This window comes from Thermobia domestica, chromosome 15, assembly GCF_964235325.1.
Source record: "Thermobia domestica chromosome 15, izTheDome1.hap1.1, whole genome shotgun sequence".
In the NCBI taxonomy this organism is placed as follows: domain Eukaryota; kingdom Metazoa; phylum Arthropoda; class Insecta; order Zygentoma; family Lepismatidae; genus Thermobia; species Thermobia domestica.
Window position 1 is genome coordinate 44,051,246 of NC_137468.1, and position 18,341 is coordinate 44,069,586.

Genomic DNA, 18,341 nt, shown 5'->3' on the forward strand with positions numbered 1-18,341 from the left:
AAAACAATTTAAAAAATCAATATTTAAGTAACAATAAAAATGGATATAATAAAGTGATTTTAAAAAAGAATTCGTATCGAGAGAATTAATAGTCTGCTCTTTCAAAATTATATTTTCAAACTGTAAATCTGTTAAGAAATAACACACGTTGAAACCAGAATTTGTAGATTTGGCCTCGGTTAGTTGTGTAGTGTTAGGAAAACCAACCTAGACCTATTGTGTGAAGTATTGTTAACATACGTGAATCGGAAATGCATGGGCGTATTCAATAAAAAATTTACAGGAAGTTAGGAACAGTGTCACATTGACTTCATCTCCCTCTCCCCTATCCTCTCTTCGCTCTTTCGCTTTTCAAACCACTTTGATGATGCTTTGATGGATTGTGCTCTATTGCGTAAATCCGGGTGGTGCTCATTTGCTGTCGAACAGAATTTTCTGCTGCCCACATAAAAAGGTACAGTTTTGTGCTGGCTATCCAACGTAAAATTAAGCTTCAGATATAATTAATCTAATATGATCGTGTTTATCTGTGAATATCATTTAGAAACATGTGATTCCTTTTTTTGTTGTGTAATGTAAAGACGTAATTAAAGTTATGATATTGGATTCGTTTTTATTAGTTTGTGCTAACAGTGCTGTTTGGCAGTTGCTGTGTGAACAAGAAGTTGTATGGAAGAAGAGAAAAGAGTTTTATGGAAAATAAGATCAATAATGGAGCTTGGGATGTGTTAATTCAGTACGGATATTTCATTCACTTTTAGAAATATTACAGTAAGTAATATATTCTTCCTATGATAATAAGATTTTAATGTATAAGATTTACGGTGTGGGAATTGACGCCATTTTGTAGCGTAAATGATTCCTCAAAATGGCAGATTTTACTTTGCTTTGTTAATATTCCATGAATGTCAATGTATTATGGTAAATAATACTAAATATATTACAGAGTAAAGCAGTTTCTTCTTCTTTTTGCCTGCAGTTGACTATTTACATTAGTTTTCTAACAGTAAAATATAATAAAACACATTTCTTGTTGTTTTATGGAAGTGATAGAAAGTATTCGATTGAAAATAAATTAATAAAAAAAAATGATATGGAACACTTTATTTCTTCTGTAGTATTGATTGAAAATGAAAGTTTTAGCGTTCCGTTCCACAGTACCCATAATCAATGAATGACAATGCAGGGCTTTAAAAATAGAGATTGATAGTTATTTTATATGAAGAAGAAATGCACATCTATACATTTTATAATTACACTACAAATTAACATGAATTTGGACACACACAAGTCTGTAACCATAACTGAAATTCTAAAGAAGAAGAAGAATGTATGGAATTTATATACTGTATTTTGTCCCAGTAGTAGAGCACAAGTGAGATTGTAGTGTACAACATCGAATCTGTGGTTTTCTCGGGGTTTTCCAGTTTCCTTATGCATTTTCGTTTCACCAATTTCATAATCAATCTCTTTCGTTAGTCCTTAGTCTTTAGTCTAATGGCATACAATGGGGACGTAAAATTAAGAAGAATAGTGCTAAATTTTGTTTAATACTGGACCAAGTTAAACGTGGAGAATTGAACTGTTAGTCTGCATTAACTTACATACATATGAATACACACAATAATGGTCCGAATACCATTTAATTCTATTAAAAAATAAATATATTTATTATGTGATGAGTTCTGTATATTAACATTATCACACCAAACAACCAAACCTTCTATTGTTCTTTAATTAGAAATAATGCCTATCTTTATTTACCGCCATGTATATTTTGCTGTAATGGAATCAAGCATGCCGGAAATGAGTTTTGGTTAATGGACACAGAAGTTCACCATTTCAGCCTTTGTATGAACCAGGGGCCGATCCAGGACCGACTTCTGGGAAGGGCGGTGGGTTGTCATAATGCTACTTTTAAGGGCTCCAAACTCCAGGATGGATTTTATTTATATATAAAAAACAATAAAGTTTTTTCTTCTGCGGGGGGAGCAATCGCTCCCCTCCCGCTGGATCCGCCCCTGGTATAAACCTCAAGTGCTATCTATACTTGATACGCCGTAACACTAGCTTCATATTACCAATGCGTTTCCTACTCTCAATGGAAGGTAATGAACAAAATGATCACGTGGTCTCAGAAACTGGAATTTGCACTTTTGGAAGGAAAACTTTCCTTTATTATCAAAACCTTTTGGTTTCGAGATGTGTCTGGTTCTATTTCTTTGTGTATTTAGATGATGCTTTAGAATTTGTTTGCTTCTTTTCTGAAAATAATGGACTGAACTACAAAGTGTTGTTTCATAAACATTGCAATAATATTTCTGTTATGTATTAACATGTCTGCAATATGACAGCACCAAAAAAAGGCTGCTATACTTGATTGACAAAAAGAAGCAAGACTTAGAGTGAATCCAATGAATGTAAATAGAAAATATCTATATGAAACGAAATTAAGCTTCCTGCCACCTCATTTCTTAAATTAATTTATGTCATGCTGCAGCTTATCTCGTAGTCAAACCCGTAGCCAGAACACTACGACAGGGGAAGAATAGAGATTTTTTTTGGGGGGGGGGTTGAGGCCAACTTCAATTCGGCTTGCATTCATACCAACGAATAACTGTAAAATTCAGGGAGAGTTTAAGGTGGTCACAAGAGGGTTTCAGCTCCCCTGACCACCTCCTAGCTACACGTCTGCCGTATGTATCAAACAAGAATAAAAATAATAGATGGTTTCGAAAATCTTAAGTTTCGGAAAAGGAAAACATTTCCAACAAGAAATTGCTCTTTGCGCATTTCTCTTTCATGAGAATTCACTTACACCACAAAACAGTGTTGCTAATGAAAACAAATCACCTAATTTGACTAATTAGTTTTCAGTTTATTTTTGCAATTCTCAACCGTGCCGACTATTAGCCAACTTTGAATAAACGTAGTTTTCAATTTTATTTTTGTATTTACCAATTTCTAATCTTGCCGATCATTAGCCAACGTAGTTTTCAACATTGTTTGCATTTATCAATTTGCAACTATGCCGATCATCAGTCAACGTTGGGTAAACCTAGTTTTCAATTTTATTCATGAATTTACCAATTCCAAATCTTGCTGAACATTAGTCAAAGTAGCTTTCAACTTTATGTTTGCATTTATCAATTTCCAACCATGCCTACCATTAGCCAACGTTGGGTAAACGTTGTTTGCAATTTTCTTTTTGCATTTATCAATTCCTAACCTTGCGGACCATTATCCTACGTAGTTTTCAGCATTATATTTTGAAATTACCAATTCCCAACTCGACCATTAGCCATCGTTGGGCAAACAACTTTATGTATTATTCTGCATGGAGCCTACCAAATGCGCTGTTAGGGCGAACATCTTTAGTTTTTTATGTGATTTTGTGTAAATATTCGTGGCTTCTTTTTTAAACACATAAGGAGCAATTAAATTTATATTGCTTTTTTTTTTATTTTTAACCGACTTACAAAAGAAATTCTCAGTTCGACCTATGTGTATGTATGTATGTTCGAGATTATATCAAGAACTATTGATGATATTTCGGTGCAGTTTTTCACTAATGTAAAAGCTATCACCAAGAAAAGTTTTTACATACCGTAGATGCGGGCTACTTGGACCCAATTTTGCAATAAATTCGTTCTTTCAGTGTGTTTTCATCCACGAAAACTTGAAAGTTATTGTCATAACCCGTATTAAGTGGAACTACAGGCTTTATTGTACATATCGAGGACAGTTTTAGTTACATATATTGAAAACAAAGCACAGACGATTATTGTAAAAAAAATGGGTCCTAGTAAGACTCGCGTTCGGGCTATTTGAACCCACCCCCATATTTTCCTACAGAAAACTATTGAAATCTGCTCTGAGATTAAGTAGGATGTAGGTGTTCCAAGAACAACACTTTTTATTTACTGCAAGCCACAAAGAGAACATGTTAAGAGGTACTATCAAATATAATGACTGTAATAGCTGATTACGTTTTCTTCTACAGCTGCACAAACCCTGTCTATATTAGCAGTAAATCTAGTCGTTGACTGGAGATGCAGTTTGTAAAATAACTTCACCCAATCTCGACTGGGAAGATTGTCTTAGAAAGCAATGACCGTTCTCCCATACATGGCTAAATGGGACTTCACAATAAATCAGAAACCAAGTTAATTAACGAGGAATACGAAATCACAAACTTTATCAAGATGACTAGCGAAGGCTAATTCTTCTTCTTCAGTGAACACTTTCAGATGGCCCGGATTCTGCCTTGACCTGTTCTTTAATCTTCTTTCTATGGTGGAACGACTTAACTTGAAGTAAGCTTCTGTTTCTTTTTGCGACATTTTCCCCGACTGAATTGTTGGTAAACATTCTTCAAGCTGTTATGAAAAATCAGCATATTTTCGACCTGCAGGCATTATTTTATATTGATGTACCATTTTGTACCTGTATCCTTAAGGAAATAATGAAAAGTCCTTACTTGTGTGACACGTGACAACAGATTTATGTTTCATTGATAAGGATAACAAAGGATGGGGTGGGATAAAGATAACAAAAGATGTGGTGGGACAAAATATCCATGGTTTTCAGGTCATATGTACACACTTTATAAATAATGCAATTACGGAGATATATGAGAAAGTTTACCATGTCAGTTTCATTAACCTATATATAACTACTTATGTGTTTACTTAGCATTGGTTCCACTTCCTTGCAAATAGTGTCCACACATAAAAGTTTGGCGGTCAATAAATACACTCTTTTCGTCAACGACCTTTCTTACCAATGCTGCTCAATCGTAGCTTACCACAGAACTAGTTTCAATGTGTGTATGCCTGCATTATCCAACGGATCTAACTCTGAACTCACTCATTATTGCATTGCATATGGGACTTTAAACGAATTTTTGGTATGGGTCCAAGTAGCCCCTTAAGGGTCCAAGTAGCCCGCAATTACGGTATATAAAATATTTGAAAAAAAAATAATTAATTGAAAAATCAAATAATTCCTACGACACCTGGTGAAAAAATCTTATCCTAGAATATGCGGTAACCAAATATTCAACAAAGTAAGGGGGTTGCATATAACAAGGGGTTAAGATAATATTTATAGTCAGTTTTCTTCAAATGGCTTAATCCTGGTGAAGCATGTTTTAAGTCACTGGTGATAACATGACTGCTTACATGTCTGTCTGTCTTGACGTTTGCCAGAATATCATCATTTTCGGTATATAAAATATTTGAAAAAAAAAATTAATTAACTGAAAAATCAAATAATTCCTACGACACCTGGTGAAAAAATCTTATCCTAGAATATGCGGTAACCAAATATTCAACAAAGTAAGGGGGTTGCATATAACAAGGGGTTAAGATAATATTTATAGTCAGTTTTCTTCAAATGGCTTAATCCTGGTGAAGCATGTTTTAAGTCACTGGTGATAACATGACTGCTTACATGTCTGTCTGGCTCGACGTTTGCCAGAATATCATCATTTTTTTTCTGACTAATCGCCCATTGCAAGAAGTATCTTGAACATTGAAAGTGGAAAAACTTAAAAGAAAAATAACCGACTTCAAAAACACACTAAAATGCAAAAAATAGGAACTTCTTAAAAGAAAAAAAACTAACCGACTTCAAAAAGCAGACGATAAAATTATTTTTAAATATAAACTGACTTTAGAAAATGCACTAAAAAGTAGAAAATAATAGTAATAATGAAACACTTAAAAGCAGAAAATAACTGTAATAATAATAATAATAATAATAAGAATACGAATAATAATAATAATAATAATAATAATAATAATAATAATTATAATAATGAAACACTTAAAAGGAGAAAATAATTTATACTATTATTTTTATAAAAATAAGTCCTGCCAAGCCAAATAATTTAATGCCTAACATAAAATTATTTTGACGTTGATTTTATGAGGCATTAATAAGCCAAACATATTAATACCTCATAAAATCATTGTCCATATAATTTTATGTTAGGAATTAATTTGTTCAGCTTCAGATGACTTCAAAACGTTTTTGTAGATAATAGTAATATATTTTCTGCCTTTAAATGCTATATTATTATTATTATTATTATTATTATTATTATTATTATTATTATTATTATTATTATTATTATTATTATTATTATTGGATACCGGAGTGTTCACTAACACTTAAGCTTTGATTATAAATAGTATAACTCTTTTGTTTTCAGAGATAAAATTAAGATTTCTTGTGTATAGAAAGCTTGGAGTTTTCCCTGTTTACTAAAGTGCAGAGGAAAGTTAAAAGTAACATTTTTCAACAAATCAGTGAGATGTTTTAAAATGTACCTATGTTCGGGATTGCCCCATTGTTTAGGGTAATTCCGAACATACTGTTTACTTTAAACTTTCCTTTACGAAAGAAGCGAAATGCTTTAAAATACATTAGAATTATACCATAATTTAGTATTTAAATCTTTAATAAGAATTATAATTACAAACATGACTCAAGTTAATGAGAAACTTGACCTGACCTCATCATCTTTGAAACTATTACAAATGAAAGCTAATAGGTAATAGGCTAAACAAAATGTACTCTTATGAAACAAATTCAGAAATAACGGTGCATTAAGTAAAATATTCACTAAAATGAAAACATTATTCGGATTTGTAGAAATCACAGATATACGCATCAATGTTTTGGTTTTAAGGACAGTATTCTTTATTAGTTCAATGTTTAAATACGGTAAATAGGTTGAACAAAATTCACTAACTGCTAATGGACGTTACTAGGCTAAACAAATTTGTAAAACACTCTGTAGGGATGCACACAAGTCGAGACATGTCTCGAATCTCGATTCGACTCGACTCGAATTCGAGTCGAAATACACTTTGTAAAATTCGAGACGAGTCGAGACAAACTTGTTTTTTGACTCGAATTTTCGAGTCGAGACTGTTCGTAAAAATCTCGACTCGACTCGATTCGAATGTCTCGAAAATCTTTCTGTAATTTTTAATATTATTTTGAAGAAAGTATTCACTCAGAGACAGCCTTGAAACTAATTCCAGCATTTATTACTTTAGAAAGGTACAGAACGCATAAACTTAATAGTTAATCTTTTGAAATCAAGATTTAATTTTCAGCTCAATTCAGTTAATTAAAACTAATAATTAATGTTGTGATATTTGATTGTACTTCAAATATAATCTATATATATAAAAGAGAACGTACAAATCCTTTGTCCGCTCATCACGCTAATACGGCTGAACCAATTTCTTTTATTTTTGGGGGGTTATTAGGATTTGGACCCTAGATGGTTTTTATCATATCACTTTAATTTTCAATTACCAGTGTCTTGAGATAATTGACCATTCAGGTGTCCATTACGTACAAATCCTTTGTTAGTTCATCATAGGTATAAAAATAAACGTATGTATATGCAATCCGCATGACCGTGTCACTCGGCGGGTTAACATAAATGACAGGCGTTATAATGGTTTTTATCATATCACTTGAAAGCGAAAAAGTAAAAATTATCTAAGTAACAAAGTTTATTGCGTTCCGGGGTGACCGCAGCGAAGCGGGGTGAACGCTGCTAGTAATAATAATAATAATAATAATAATAATAATAATAATAATAATAATAATAATAATAATAATAATAATAATAATAATAATTGATTATCTAGTTTGTATAAAACTATTGCGATAAAGTACACTTCATAAATTCTCTGAATGAGCAATTGGCTATCTATAGTAATTTAGCATAGTTATAATTATTGTGTTTTCGTTCCCATGAACGCAATAGGGCTATATAACTTCTGGATTATTCGCTTCCCCAACTATTTTGAGCTTTTTACGTGTTGCAGCATATCACGAGTTACGGATAATATATAATGTAACATTTGGTGTCCATCACATATTGATACGAGACTATTTTACATAATATATTACAATAAATGGACTGCTTGAATGCCAAGAACTAGTATAGATAGACACCTTTCACTTTTATAGATAGGTATTTCTTAAAAGGATTTTTGTAAACACTAAATTATAAAACAATAAACTACATACAGTAGTTATGGTTTTGACTCCCAATATAAAAGAAATCTGGATTATTCATGAGATATTGAACTTCAACTTTCACTCCTGACAAATTTCAATTTTGGAATTAGACCACTTGGCATCAAAGCAGCTCACTGTAAGATAAATACGCTCCTGACTTTACTCTAGTAACATAGTTGTTTAGGAGCCTAGGATTTCTATCCTCTCAAATGAAAGCTGAACGATTGCTTGATACATGCTGACTATATAGGAGTAATAGTCCAAGGGAACAGCTCCTTGAGACCTGTACTACGGGACGGAGATAAGCTGGCGGCAGCTTTAATTATGCTCTGGGGAACATTCACGTGAGCATCTATGTGTCTTGTGGAGCTCGAGCAAGGCACAATGACGGTCGAGGCGTATCGCACACTGCTTGCAGACTACATATATCCCTTCATGACGACCATGTATGCTAACAGTAGTGGCATTTTTCGACAAGATAATGCACCATGTCACAAAGCCAGGAGTGTGATGTAGTGGTTCGAGGAACACAGGGGTGAGCCGGATCTGATCCAATCGAACACATGTGGTATGTGATTGAACGTGACGTCAGAGGGGATTGCCCCCTCTCCGGAATTTACGGGAATTAGGTGACCTGTGTGTGCACATGTGTTGCCAACTCTCTCCAACGACTTACCAAGGATCATTGCGTCCATACCAAGACGTATCGCTGTTGTTATCCATGCTAAAGGTGAACATACTGACAATTAGGTAGGTAGTTATAATGTTCTGGCTGATGTGTGTGTATGTTTTAACTCTCTTATTTTGTCTCCACTCGAATTTCGAGACTCTCGTCTCGACTCGACTCAACTCAACTCAACTCGTACGCATCCCTAACACTCTGTGAATCACACACAAAAAATTGCAATCTACGATGAAGGATTAGATATCTAAAGTAGGATTACTGACTATAGAATAATGATGTATGCTACTAATGGCCTAAAATAATAAAAATAGCAAACTATTCTAATTAATAAAGCTAATAACCCTTATTACCTATAATAGGTATAAAAAATAATATACACTATACCTAATAATCTATAGTAGGTATAAAAAAATGGAAACAAATGGAAATGGAAACGGAAACAACTCCAAATGCAAACAAAGATATGTTTATTGACTACATTAATTTACTAAACACAGTGCATTGCATATTGTGTTAAGATTTGTTCTTCTCAAATAAATAAATAAATAAATAAATAAATAAACATTATCAATCGTCTTGGACTTCTGGCTCGATCTGCTCGACTGTAGGTCAATTCATGATCAATTCATAGAACTGTTTGTACTTATCGGGAACATAGGGCAGAAGTTTCCTGACGTCATTGATTTTGGCACTCTTGATTGCTTTACCGACGACATAAGCTGCAGGTGATGGCAATGTTGATTTTTGTTATTCATCTTTGCACATTTTGAATGAGTGTGTCACTATACTGTTATGGTTTGACTTGCAAAGATCTTACTAAAGTTCCCTTTATAACAAGACAACTGCAGTTAATTTTAGGTTAGGTAAGTTAGTTGAGACAAATTAGGTTAGGAATTTAAGAACACTATAATATATGTTAGGTCTACCACACGTCCTGATTTTCCCGGACATATCCTCTTTTCTGACCCTGCAATTTGCGTCCGGGAGGGATTTTAATGTAGAAAAAATTACATTAATCGAATGTTATTGTCGCTAACATACAAAATAAATATAATTATCGATGCAGGAAGGGCTTCGGTCATGGACTCAAGCTCATTCTGTAGCAGATTAATCAAAGTTTACATCTGTTTATAAAATGTTAGACAAATGAAACTGAAATCTTTTATGCATAGAAACACAGGTGTAGCCTATAAAAACAAAAATCCGTTGTTAACTCAATTTCTCCATTTTGATGACTTGGAGCCCTTTTTGTATGAACTAATTCATATAGCCTAGCTATGCAAATTCCAGCTTCCTGTCTATTTAGTGCATTTTTAAAATATGTGCATCAGCTAGTAAATAAAGTAGTCATGTAAAATTCATACATGGGCGGAGTTATGGGGGGCATGGTGTGCACTTTCCCCAACTTTTTGACAAAAAATAAAAATGCCACCTACCAAGACCTCCGAGACCGACCATAAGGTCTGTCCCCACTGTCCCCCAGCAAGCAATTCTTAGCTCCGCCTATGAATACATAGCATATAAATCCTTGAACGTTCTATTTTAAGGTGAGTACAACATGTACTGTAATATTCTCCATTACATCGGCTTGGCCTATTATATAATATAATTAAATAATAAACTAGTCCCTGGGCAAAGTAAACAATTTTATTATAAAATATTTATTTATTATGACGAGGTATTACTTTTGTTATAAAGTTGGTTTGCTTTGCCCAGCGATTAGTTTATTATTTAACATTTACAAGTAGCGAATCATGGCCTGTGTTCTACCCGTTGCAATATCAAAGGTATGTGCGTATTTGCAAATGCTCCCTCCCACTGTGCTCTTGAGTTCTGTTCAAACAATATTTAGAAAATACGAACAGGAAAATTCCTTCAACCTCTATTTTTTTATCTATTGATTCAAGTACATTCACTAATATTGATTTAATATACAGTATATATTAACTTTTTTGAAAGAAAAATGAACAATCACTGTCAATGAACGTTTATACGTTATTTATATACAAAATTTCTATAGCAATGTGGTTGAACAAGAGAGAAATATCGGGGCCACGGTTGCTCATTGCTAGAGTGCTCATCGCTGGCGCAATGAAGTCCCTCATTCCATTCCAGCTCACGCCAAGTGGGTCGTGTGGTGGACAAATACCATGTGTGGAGATTTTCTCGTTTCCTCCCAATTTCGTCGTTCTACTATTGTCTTTCCTTTCATCATCACCGTCTCCCTTAGTCCTAGTGCATAAATGTGGGACATTAAACTAAAAGAAAAGGGTAAACAGAATACATAGTAGACCCCTATGTGTGTAATACAAGAATGGGAGCGTTACGGAAAAAAAAAATAACAAAATCTATATACCAATACACGATGTTAAACCAAATTATTTAATTAACTGAACCATACGTTATTCAATCCTGTTCTTCGTTCTTTTCGAGCTTCATTTTTTTTTTCAACCTGCTGATTGAAATCCGGATTACTGTTCACCAAGTCTATCTGAATACAAAGCATCGCTACCTCAGATAGTATTTCTTCTGTCACAGTGTTCCGAAGAAGGTTTAGGGCAGAGAAAAACCTCTCTCCTTCAACGATCGGCATTTTGTTAGCATTTTTTTTTTTTAAATATGAATATAAGGAACAGAAATTCAATTTTCAGTGACCATGTATTTTTGTCTGGTTTTCTACTGTAAAAACACAAAAAGAATGAATTCTAAAGTTTTTTTCCCCTTTTGAGACATAACTTAATAAATTGTAATATTTGGAGTGATTTGTATTTTCAATCTATGGAAAATACCATGAATTGGAGGACTATTAATTTTGACGCTGAAATTACTTTCAATAAAGGAATTTCTTTTTAATGAGTGGTCGAAGTGTATTTCGAAGTAGGAAGGAAAATACGTATGATGATTGCAAATATTATCATTGCTTGATTTATGTGTTTTGTTTTATTATTCATTCTGCACAATATTACATGTACATTTGCCTACTGAATCTTTCTAACTTGAGTTCTAAAGTTTAACGATATTGTAAATAGGGGAATTTGATGAAATCAAAATTAAGGCACCGGTTAAATATAAAGGTAGTATGTAGACTTCTGTACATAGCATGATTATTGTTACTGAAATAACCAGTATCATTCTTTTACTGGCATAAATTATTTCCTAGATGAAAAGTTACCTGGGGTCCCTGGTTCGATCCCAGCTCGCACCAAGTGGGGTTTATGCTGGATAAATATCGTGTGCGTGAGTCTTGTCGGGGTTCTCTTGTTTCTCTTTACTTTCTTCATTCCTCCATTTCATTTATTCTCATTCTCACCGGGGAGCGCGGTGGCTCAGTGGTAGAGCGTTCACCTCCGCTGCTTGGGGTCCCTGGTTCGATCCCAGCTCACACCGTGTGGACTTTGTGGTGGACAAACATCGTGCTCGTGGGTTTTCCCGGGGTTCTCCCGTTTCCTCCCACTTTCTTTATTCCACCATTTCACTCATTTCTCATCATCACCGTCTCCTTTAGCCTAACCGGCATACCGTGGGACGTAAAACTTAAAGATTTCATTTTCTCATCCTCACCGTCTTCTTTAGCTTGCATCACCAACTACCTCCTTTATACGTATTGGGGTACCACCATGTAGTCTTATCTCTTGTATACACAAGGGCACGACTTAAGTTGCCCATTTCGAAGGCTGGCCTTACTCGGCTCCGCCGGTAGGAGCGGCAGTTCACAAAAGTGTTCTACCTACCTCGATTAGGCCGTGACGAGGTCGCACGTATCCTCCCGGATCCAATGGCACGGGTTAATTGTCATTTGGAGATCCAGTCGAAGCCATTATTTCCCAGTAGTTTGTTGCCCATGTATACCCGCTAAGTATGGTAGTGATACAATGCGGGCACAAGGAGAGTAAGGTGTTTCTACGCACTTCCTGAATTCCAATCTCCTCCTTCGTTACTAAGCTGCCACAATGTATGCAACTCAAATCGATCCAGAGACAGTCTTGGGAAGTAACGTAACGCAAGTAACGCGTTACTTTTTAAGTAACGTTTCCTAGTAACTCGTTACATTTTTTCCAAAGTAACTGTAACGGTAACGCGTTACAAATTTTTAAGTAACGTACCTAGTTTGCGTTACTTTTTTCGCGTTACATTTTGGATGAGTATCTACAATATATGTATATCTTTTTTTTCCGGAAACCAGTGGCGTATTTACGATTTTGTTTCGGGGGTGGCTTTGTTAACTTTCGGGGGGCTTTGCCTGAAAATGTGAAAATTCAGCAAGATATTTCATATACTTTACTATAGTGAGTAAGATTTCGGGGGGGAAGGGGCTTAAACCCGGAAGCCCTCCCCCCTAAATACGCCACTATGGGAAACAAATGTTTCTTTCCTGTAAGTAAATTTCTCAGAATGAAACAATCGAGGATGAACTACGTATGTCAGTGACCGACAATCACAGTCACACAGAGGAACAGATAGTATCGTAGTGCCACTTGCTGTTTTTTGATGAGGACAGCCTTAGGGAAATCACGTGTACTGATTGCAAGCACCTGGAAGATTTTGTCGTAGATTTTGACAGCTCCAAATCAATACATTCAGTGAGTGAGCTAGGAGGGCAATGATACCGGTAGTCTATTTTACTTTGATTGGTGTTGTTTTTATAAAGATGGAGAACGAAAATATTTTACCGTTCGAACATTTGAAAGAATACTTTTTTCTTAAGAGCTGAGGATGATGGTGGAAAGAATTTAAAAGTAAAGTGTCTGAAGTGCCCCGATGGAAAATATTTATTAACAACTAGGGTGCCATAATTAACGATTTACAGTAAGGGGTTAATATGAATAAACAGTGTTCTGATGAGCAGGCCTACTTTATTACTAGAAAATAGTTTGCTGATGGTATGTAATATTGGAGTTCTTTCAGATCTGTGTGCTTATCCTAGAGTCCCGTTGATTATAGAGTTTGAAACTAGCTTTAAAAAGCATGTATCGATTTTAGAGTTACTGGAAAGTTTTGATTCACTCCCAGTTAATGTGTTCTCATTTTATTAGTTGTAGTGTAATGTTTCTCTATATTCTGTATTTTTAATTTTACATAACCACATTGTTATTATATAATTAGTTTAGCAGAATAATAATAAGCAACCATTTTTTTCTAACGCATAGGGATGAGCACGAGTCAAGCTAAAACTCGACTCGTCTCGAATTCAAGTCCAGTTTCGAGTCAAGTCAAATGTAATATCCTCGAGTCGAGTTCCGAGCCGATTCAGTTTTTCGCGTCGAGTTTGATAAATGACTCGTTCGTTTCAACTCGTCTTGAAATCATAGCCTGATTACACTGGAAAACGAAAGCCATGAGAAATGTAAGCTAAACAGTAATATGGAATACTTTTAGTGTTGCTCACGAGAGGGGACACTGCTCGCATCTTGTCTCGTCTCGATAGCGAGACCACAAGAGATTTTTTATAACAAGCTCAGCTCGGCTCGACTCAACTGAAAAGATGGCTCGAGCCGGCTCAGTTGGGGTGAACCATTGGCTTGATCTGGCTTGGTAGGGATGAGCCATCTGCTCGGTTCGGCTCAACTGGGCCGAGGGCTCTAGTCGAGTCGTTGGGTGAGCTGTCGGCTCGGCTCACTTCTCGGTTCGGGTCGATAGTGAATGAGCTGTGAGCCGAGCTGCTCAACTTGTTGACAATTCTAAACCCGGGCCGAGCAGTTTTGAAGATATTTGGCCAGTGCCCTATAACTTTTAATAGTGTTTGGCTCGAACCCGAATACTCAACCTAGACCCTCAACCCAAATTCAGAAGCTCGTGAAGAATGTCCTTGACTCGTAGACTTGACTACCGAGGTTGGCAATCAACTAGTTTTTAGTATTCAAATACTAACCGTCTATCTTTAATTTTTATATACAGTGTTGTTATAATTATTATTATTATTATTATTATTATTATTATTATTATTATTATTATTATTATTATTATTATTATTATTAATAATAATAATAATAATAATAATAATAATAATAATAATAATAATAATAATAATAGAAGTTGTAGTAGTAGTACTGTCATTGATAATAATTATACTGTCTATAGAATATACTTGAAGAATGTACTCGAAACTACACACCGGATTTGGCTCGACTCGACTCGAAACTCGACCCCAATTCGAGTCGAGTTGGAGGAAATTTTTCGAGTCGAGCTCAAAGATGTCTGTTTCTAGTCGAATCGAGTTTCAAAGAAAACTCGCTCGAACTTTCTCTTGTGTATGAATACGAGTAACGCAGTATGGCATTTTATCAATGTTACATTATATGAAAATGTTCATATAACAAGAAAATTTTGTCCTTGCATTTACATAAAGCGATTCAGAACGTGCAATAATAATAATAATAATAATAATAATAATAATAATAATAATAATAATAATAATAATAATAATAATAATAATAATAATAATAATAATAATAATAGCGGTAGTAATAGTAGTACGGAAAATTGAAGTCATAATTTTTTCACATTTTTTCAAGTTTCGGACCTAAAAGTAACGCGTTAGTAACGCGTTACTTTGGAAGTAAAGTAACAGTTACTTTTTAGGGCAAGTAACGCGTTACTAGCGCGTTACATTTTAAGAGAAAGTAAAATAACTTGTAACGCGTTACATTTTTACAAGTAACTTACCCAACACTGTCCAGAGGGGATACCTTAACTTTTCTCAGCGCGGGCTTGAGACCGGCCATGACGAGGTTTAAGGGAGTTTTGGTAAACCGAATTCTTTAGAAATCAGTACATACTATACTCCTGGTGCAACAGCCCAAAGAGGCCAGGCCCTATCAGCCGGCTTGTGGCATTCATACTTTTGGGGTGTCGTGTGGTCACCACATCGGCGTCCGTCTCCTTTCTAGATAGAAGTACGCTAATTCTCTAATTTTATTAGCTCCCCAATTGTCTTTACAACTCTTGGTCCCTCAATGACAATACAATCTCTTGAGTACGAAGGGTTACCTATATTTTCTCGGACCAAACTCCTTATTGCTTGACATTTCTGACGGCATGAGAAGCGGAATTCCAGTGAGCTAGAGCGTTGGTATTAAAAAATGGTTCATATTTTAAAGTCACGAACAATTCTTCATGTGAAGCCTGTGATAACTCTTGATGTTGAGCCAGAATCCAAATAATTGTCACCATACTTAACATTCCTAAGGCTACGGGTAATGTCAGTAAAAGTTTATAGATATTTCGAGACCCCATGTGAGTCATGCATCAGAGCACCACGGCGCACAGTTTGTAAAACCCTATCTTAAGTGACATATTTACATGCTTGTAAAAAAAAAAAAAAAAAACTTAGCAACATCAGTTCTCGTATAATTCTGCCATTAGAATCCAAACCAAGTTCACACAGTGCTGGTTTCAGATTTCCACCCATAAGGGGAAAAGACTTTGAATACAAAGGGGGGTGAAAGTAGTATTGTGAAAAGATAGGTAACTCAATTTCAGCATGATCAGAGATTTGCGTTGGGGGAATTTTCTCCTCCTCCCTACGGGCTACTCCCTGAAATCTTCACTGAATATAACTGTTCATAAGAGTATTACATCCTCCAATCCATTTCATTTGTCAGTCTACAAATACTATGTCCACAGAGAAGACATAACATATTAAGGCCCGCCCAATGGAAAGGGTAAAAAAAGAAAAAAGGGAAAAAGCGAAAGAATAAAAAATAAATGTCTCTTTTCATTTTTTTAAAAAAAGTTTTCTCTTCTGTTTTTTGGATTATGGAAGGAAGATAAAGTTTCAATGTAGGTTTTAATACACTTGAGTGCTCAGATAATGCTGGAATTTGGATGGACGACATCAGATAACGAGTCGTAGTGAGGAAATGACCGTCAGCTGAAAACACGCAGTCCGTAGTTACTGCTTCCTTTGATTAAACAACGCCCCGCATAAAGCACAGTGTTTACTCAGCGTTACAATTTTCAAGTCCAGATGATAGTTTCATACAGAACGAGAACAAAATACATACATGCAATCTCTAGGCTCAGTTACGATTTACCTGGATGGATTTTATAACTTACTGTCATTTATTGTTCTGTTAAAAATATTCACAGGGAACACACGTCCAAGTCCTCGCAGTCATTTAAAAAAGCACACTCTTTGTTCTCATATTTGCAAAAGATATGTAACAATTACGATTAAAAAAAAACAAGCACATGTATTTGTACTGTACAAATATACAGTGTTACGATAAAGTGGACACAAACATCGGTATAGACTACAGATATGTATTTCAATCTTACCTTTTTCATGCTGAAAGATTAGTTATCAATGAGCAAAGAAATTGTTCTTCTTGTCCTTGGGACAGAATCTTTCGTGCTTTCACGCAACCTTCTATCCTTTCCTATCATGAGCCAGACTTTACACTTCTATGTAGGGCTTACATTTTATTTTTTACATTTTGTATTATTTCGTCGGTATATTTCAATAGCATACGTTTCTCCCTTTCTCTAGATACGTTTTCCCCTTCTCTCATTCTTAGTGAACGGCTATTTGAAGCATTTGCAACGTATTTTTACTGCTCATGCGTACGCTTGCAATATGCTGACCATGTGTTTAAATGTGGATGGCTAATCACATTGCGCTACAAATTGGAAAGCAATAAAAACGCGCAGAAAACGTCGGCTCGAGCGTATTTGGTGCATTTCGGAACAATAGACTACCTGCTGTTTAAAAGATGTCTAAGGGTTAGGCTGTTTGAGAATGCGTTTTCGAAGCGTTACCCACTGTAGCGAACGCGATCAAAGAGACTATTCGGTAATTTTACTTTGTTCTAGAGCTATAAATCATACTGCGAACCAGTCAGGATTTCCAAGTCTTTTTGCCAGGTCCAGGTCTATAATAGCAGAGTTCCAATACTCTGCAGAAAGCATCTTCCAAGCAGCTGTTTCATGCTAAAATTCCCTTGCCTAGCAATACGTCTTTCCTTTTTGACATTCCTTTTGACATATTTTAAACAGCAGGCGGTCTATTGTTCTGAAACGCACCAAATACGCTCGAGCTGACGTTTTCACCGCGTTTTTGTTGCTTTTGCTTTTGTGGTCAGCCATCCACATTTAAATACATGGTCAGCGTAGTCCAAGCGTACGCATGAGCAATAAAAATGCTTTGCAAACCTAACAAATAGCCGGGAACTTAAGAAAGGAGAAAAGGGGAAGACGTGTTGCCAGGCAAGGGGGATTTTAGCAAGAAACAGCTGCCTGGAAGATGCTTTGTCCAGAGTATTGGAACTCTGCTATTAGAGACCTGGACCTGGCAAGAAAGACCTGGAAACCCTGACTGGCTAACAGTGTGATTTATAACTCTGAAGAAAGTAAAATTACCGAGTAGCTACCAGTGTTGCTAATTTCGGGAAAAAGTCGCTAAATCTAGGGGATTCGACTTCCAGAATAGCGACAAAAAATTAGCGATTAGCTACTTTTTAAATATGATTTTTAAATGATAATTTGGCTACTTTTGTCTTGCGAATAAATTAAGCACTATTAATTGGAAGCACTTTTCATGTATTTGTTTTGTTTTCACTTATTTCAATCAGCCCAAGCGTCAGTGAGTTTGGCAAATATACAACCT

At 35.3% G+C, this 18,341-nt stretch overlaps 1 protein-coding gene across 1 annotated transcript in view; it reads left to right on the plus strand.

The window, feature by feature from the left end:
• Window positions 1-376: 376 nt before the first annotated feature.
• Window positions 377-18,341, plus strand: part of LOC145671014 (uncharacterized) — a 115,629-nt gene continuing 97,664 nt past the window's right edge. Inside the window, exon 1 of the mRNA XM_081739658.1 lies at window positions 377-771. The gene's annotated coding sequence lies outside the window, so the exon portion shown is untranslated. The remainder of the gene's footprint in view (window positions 772-18,341) is intronic.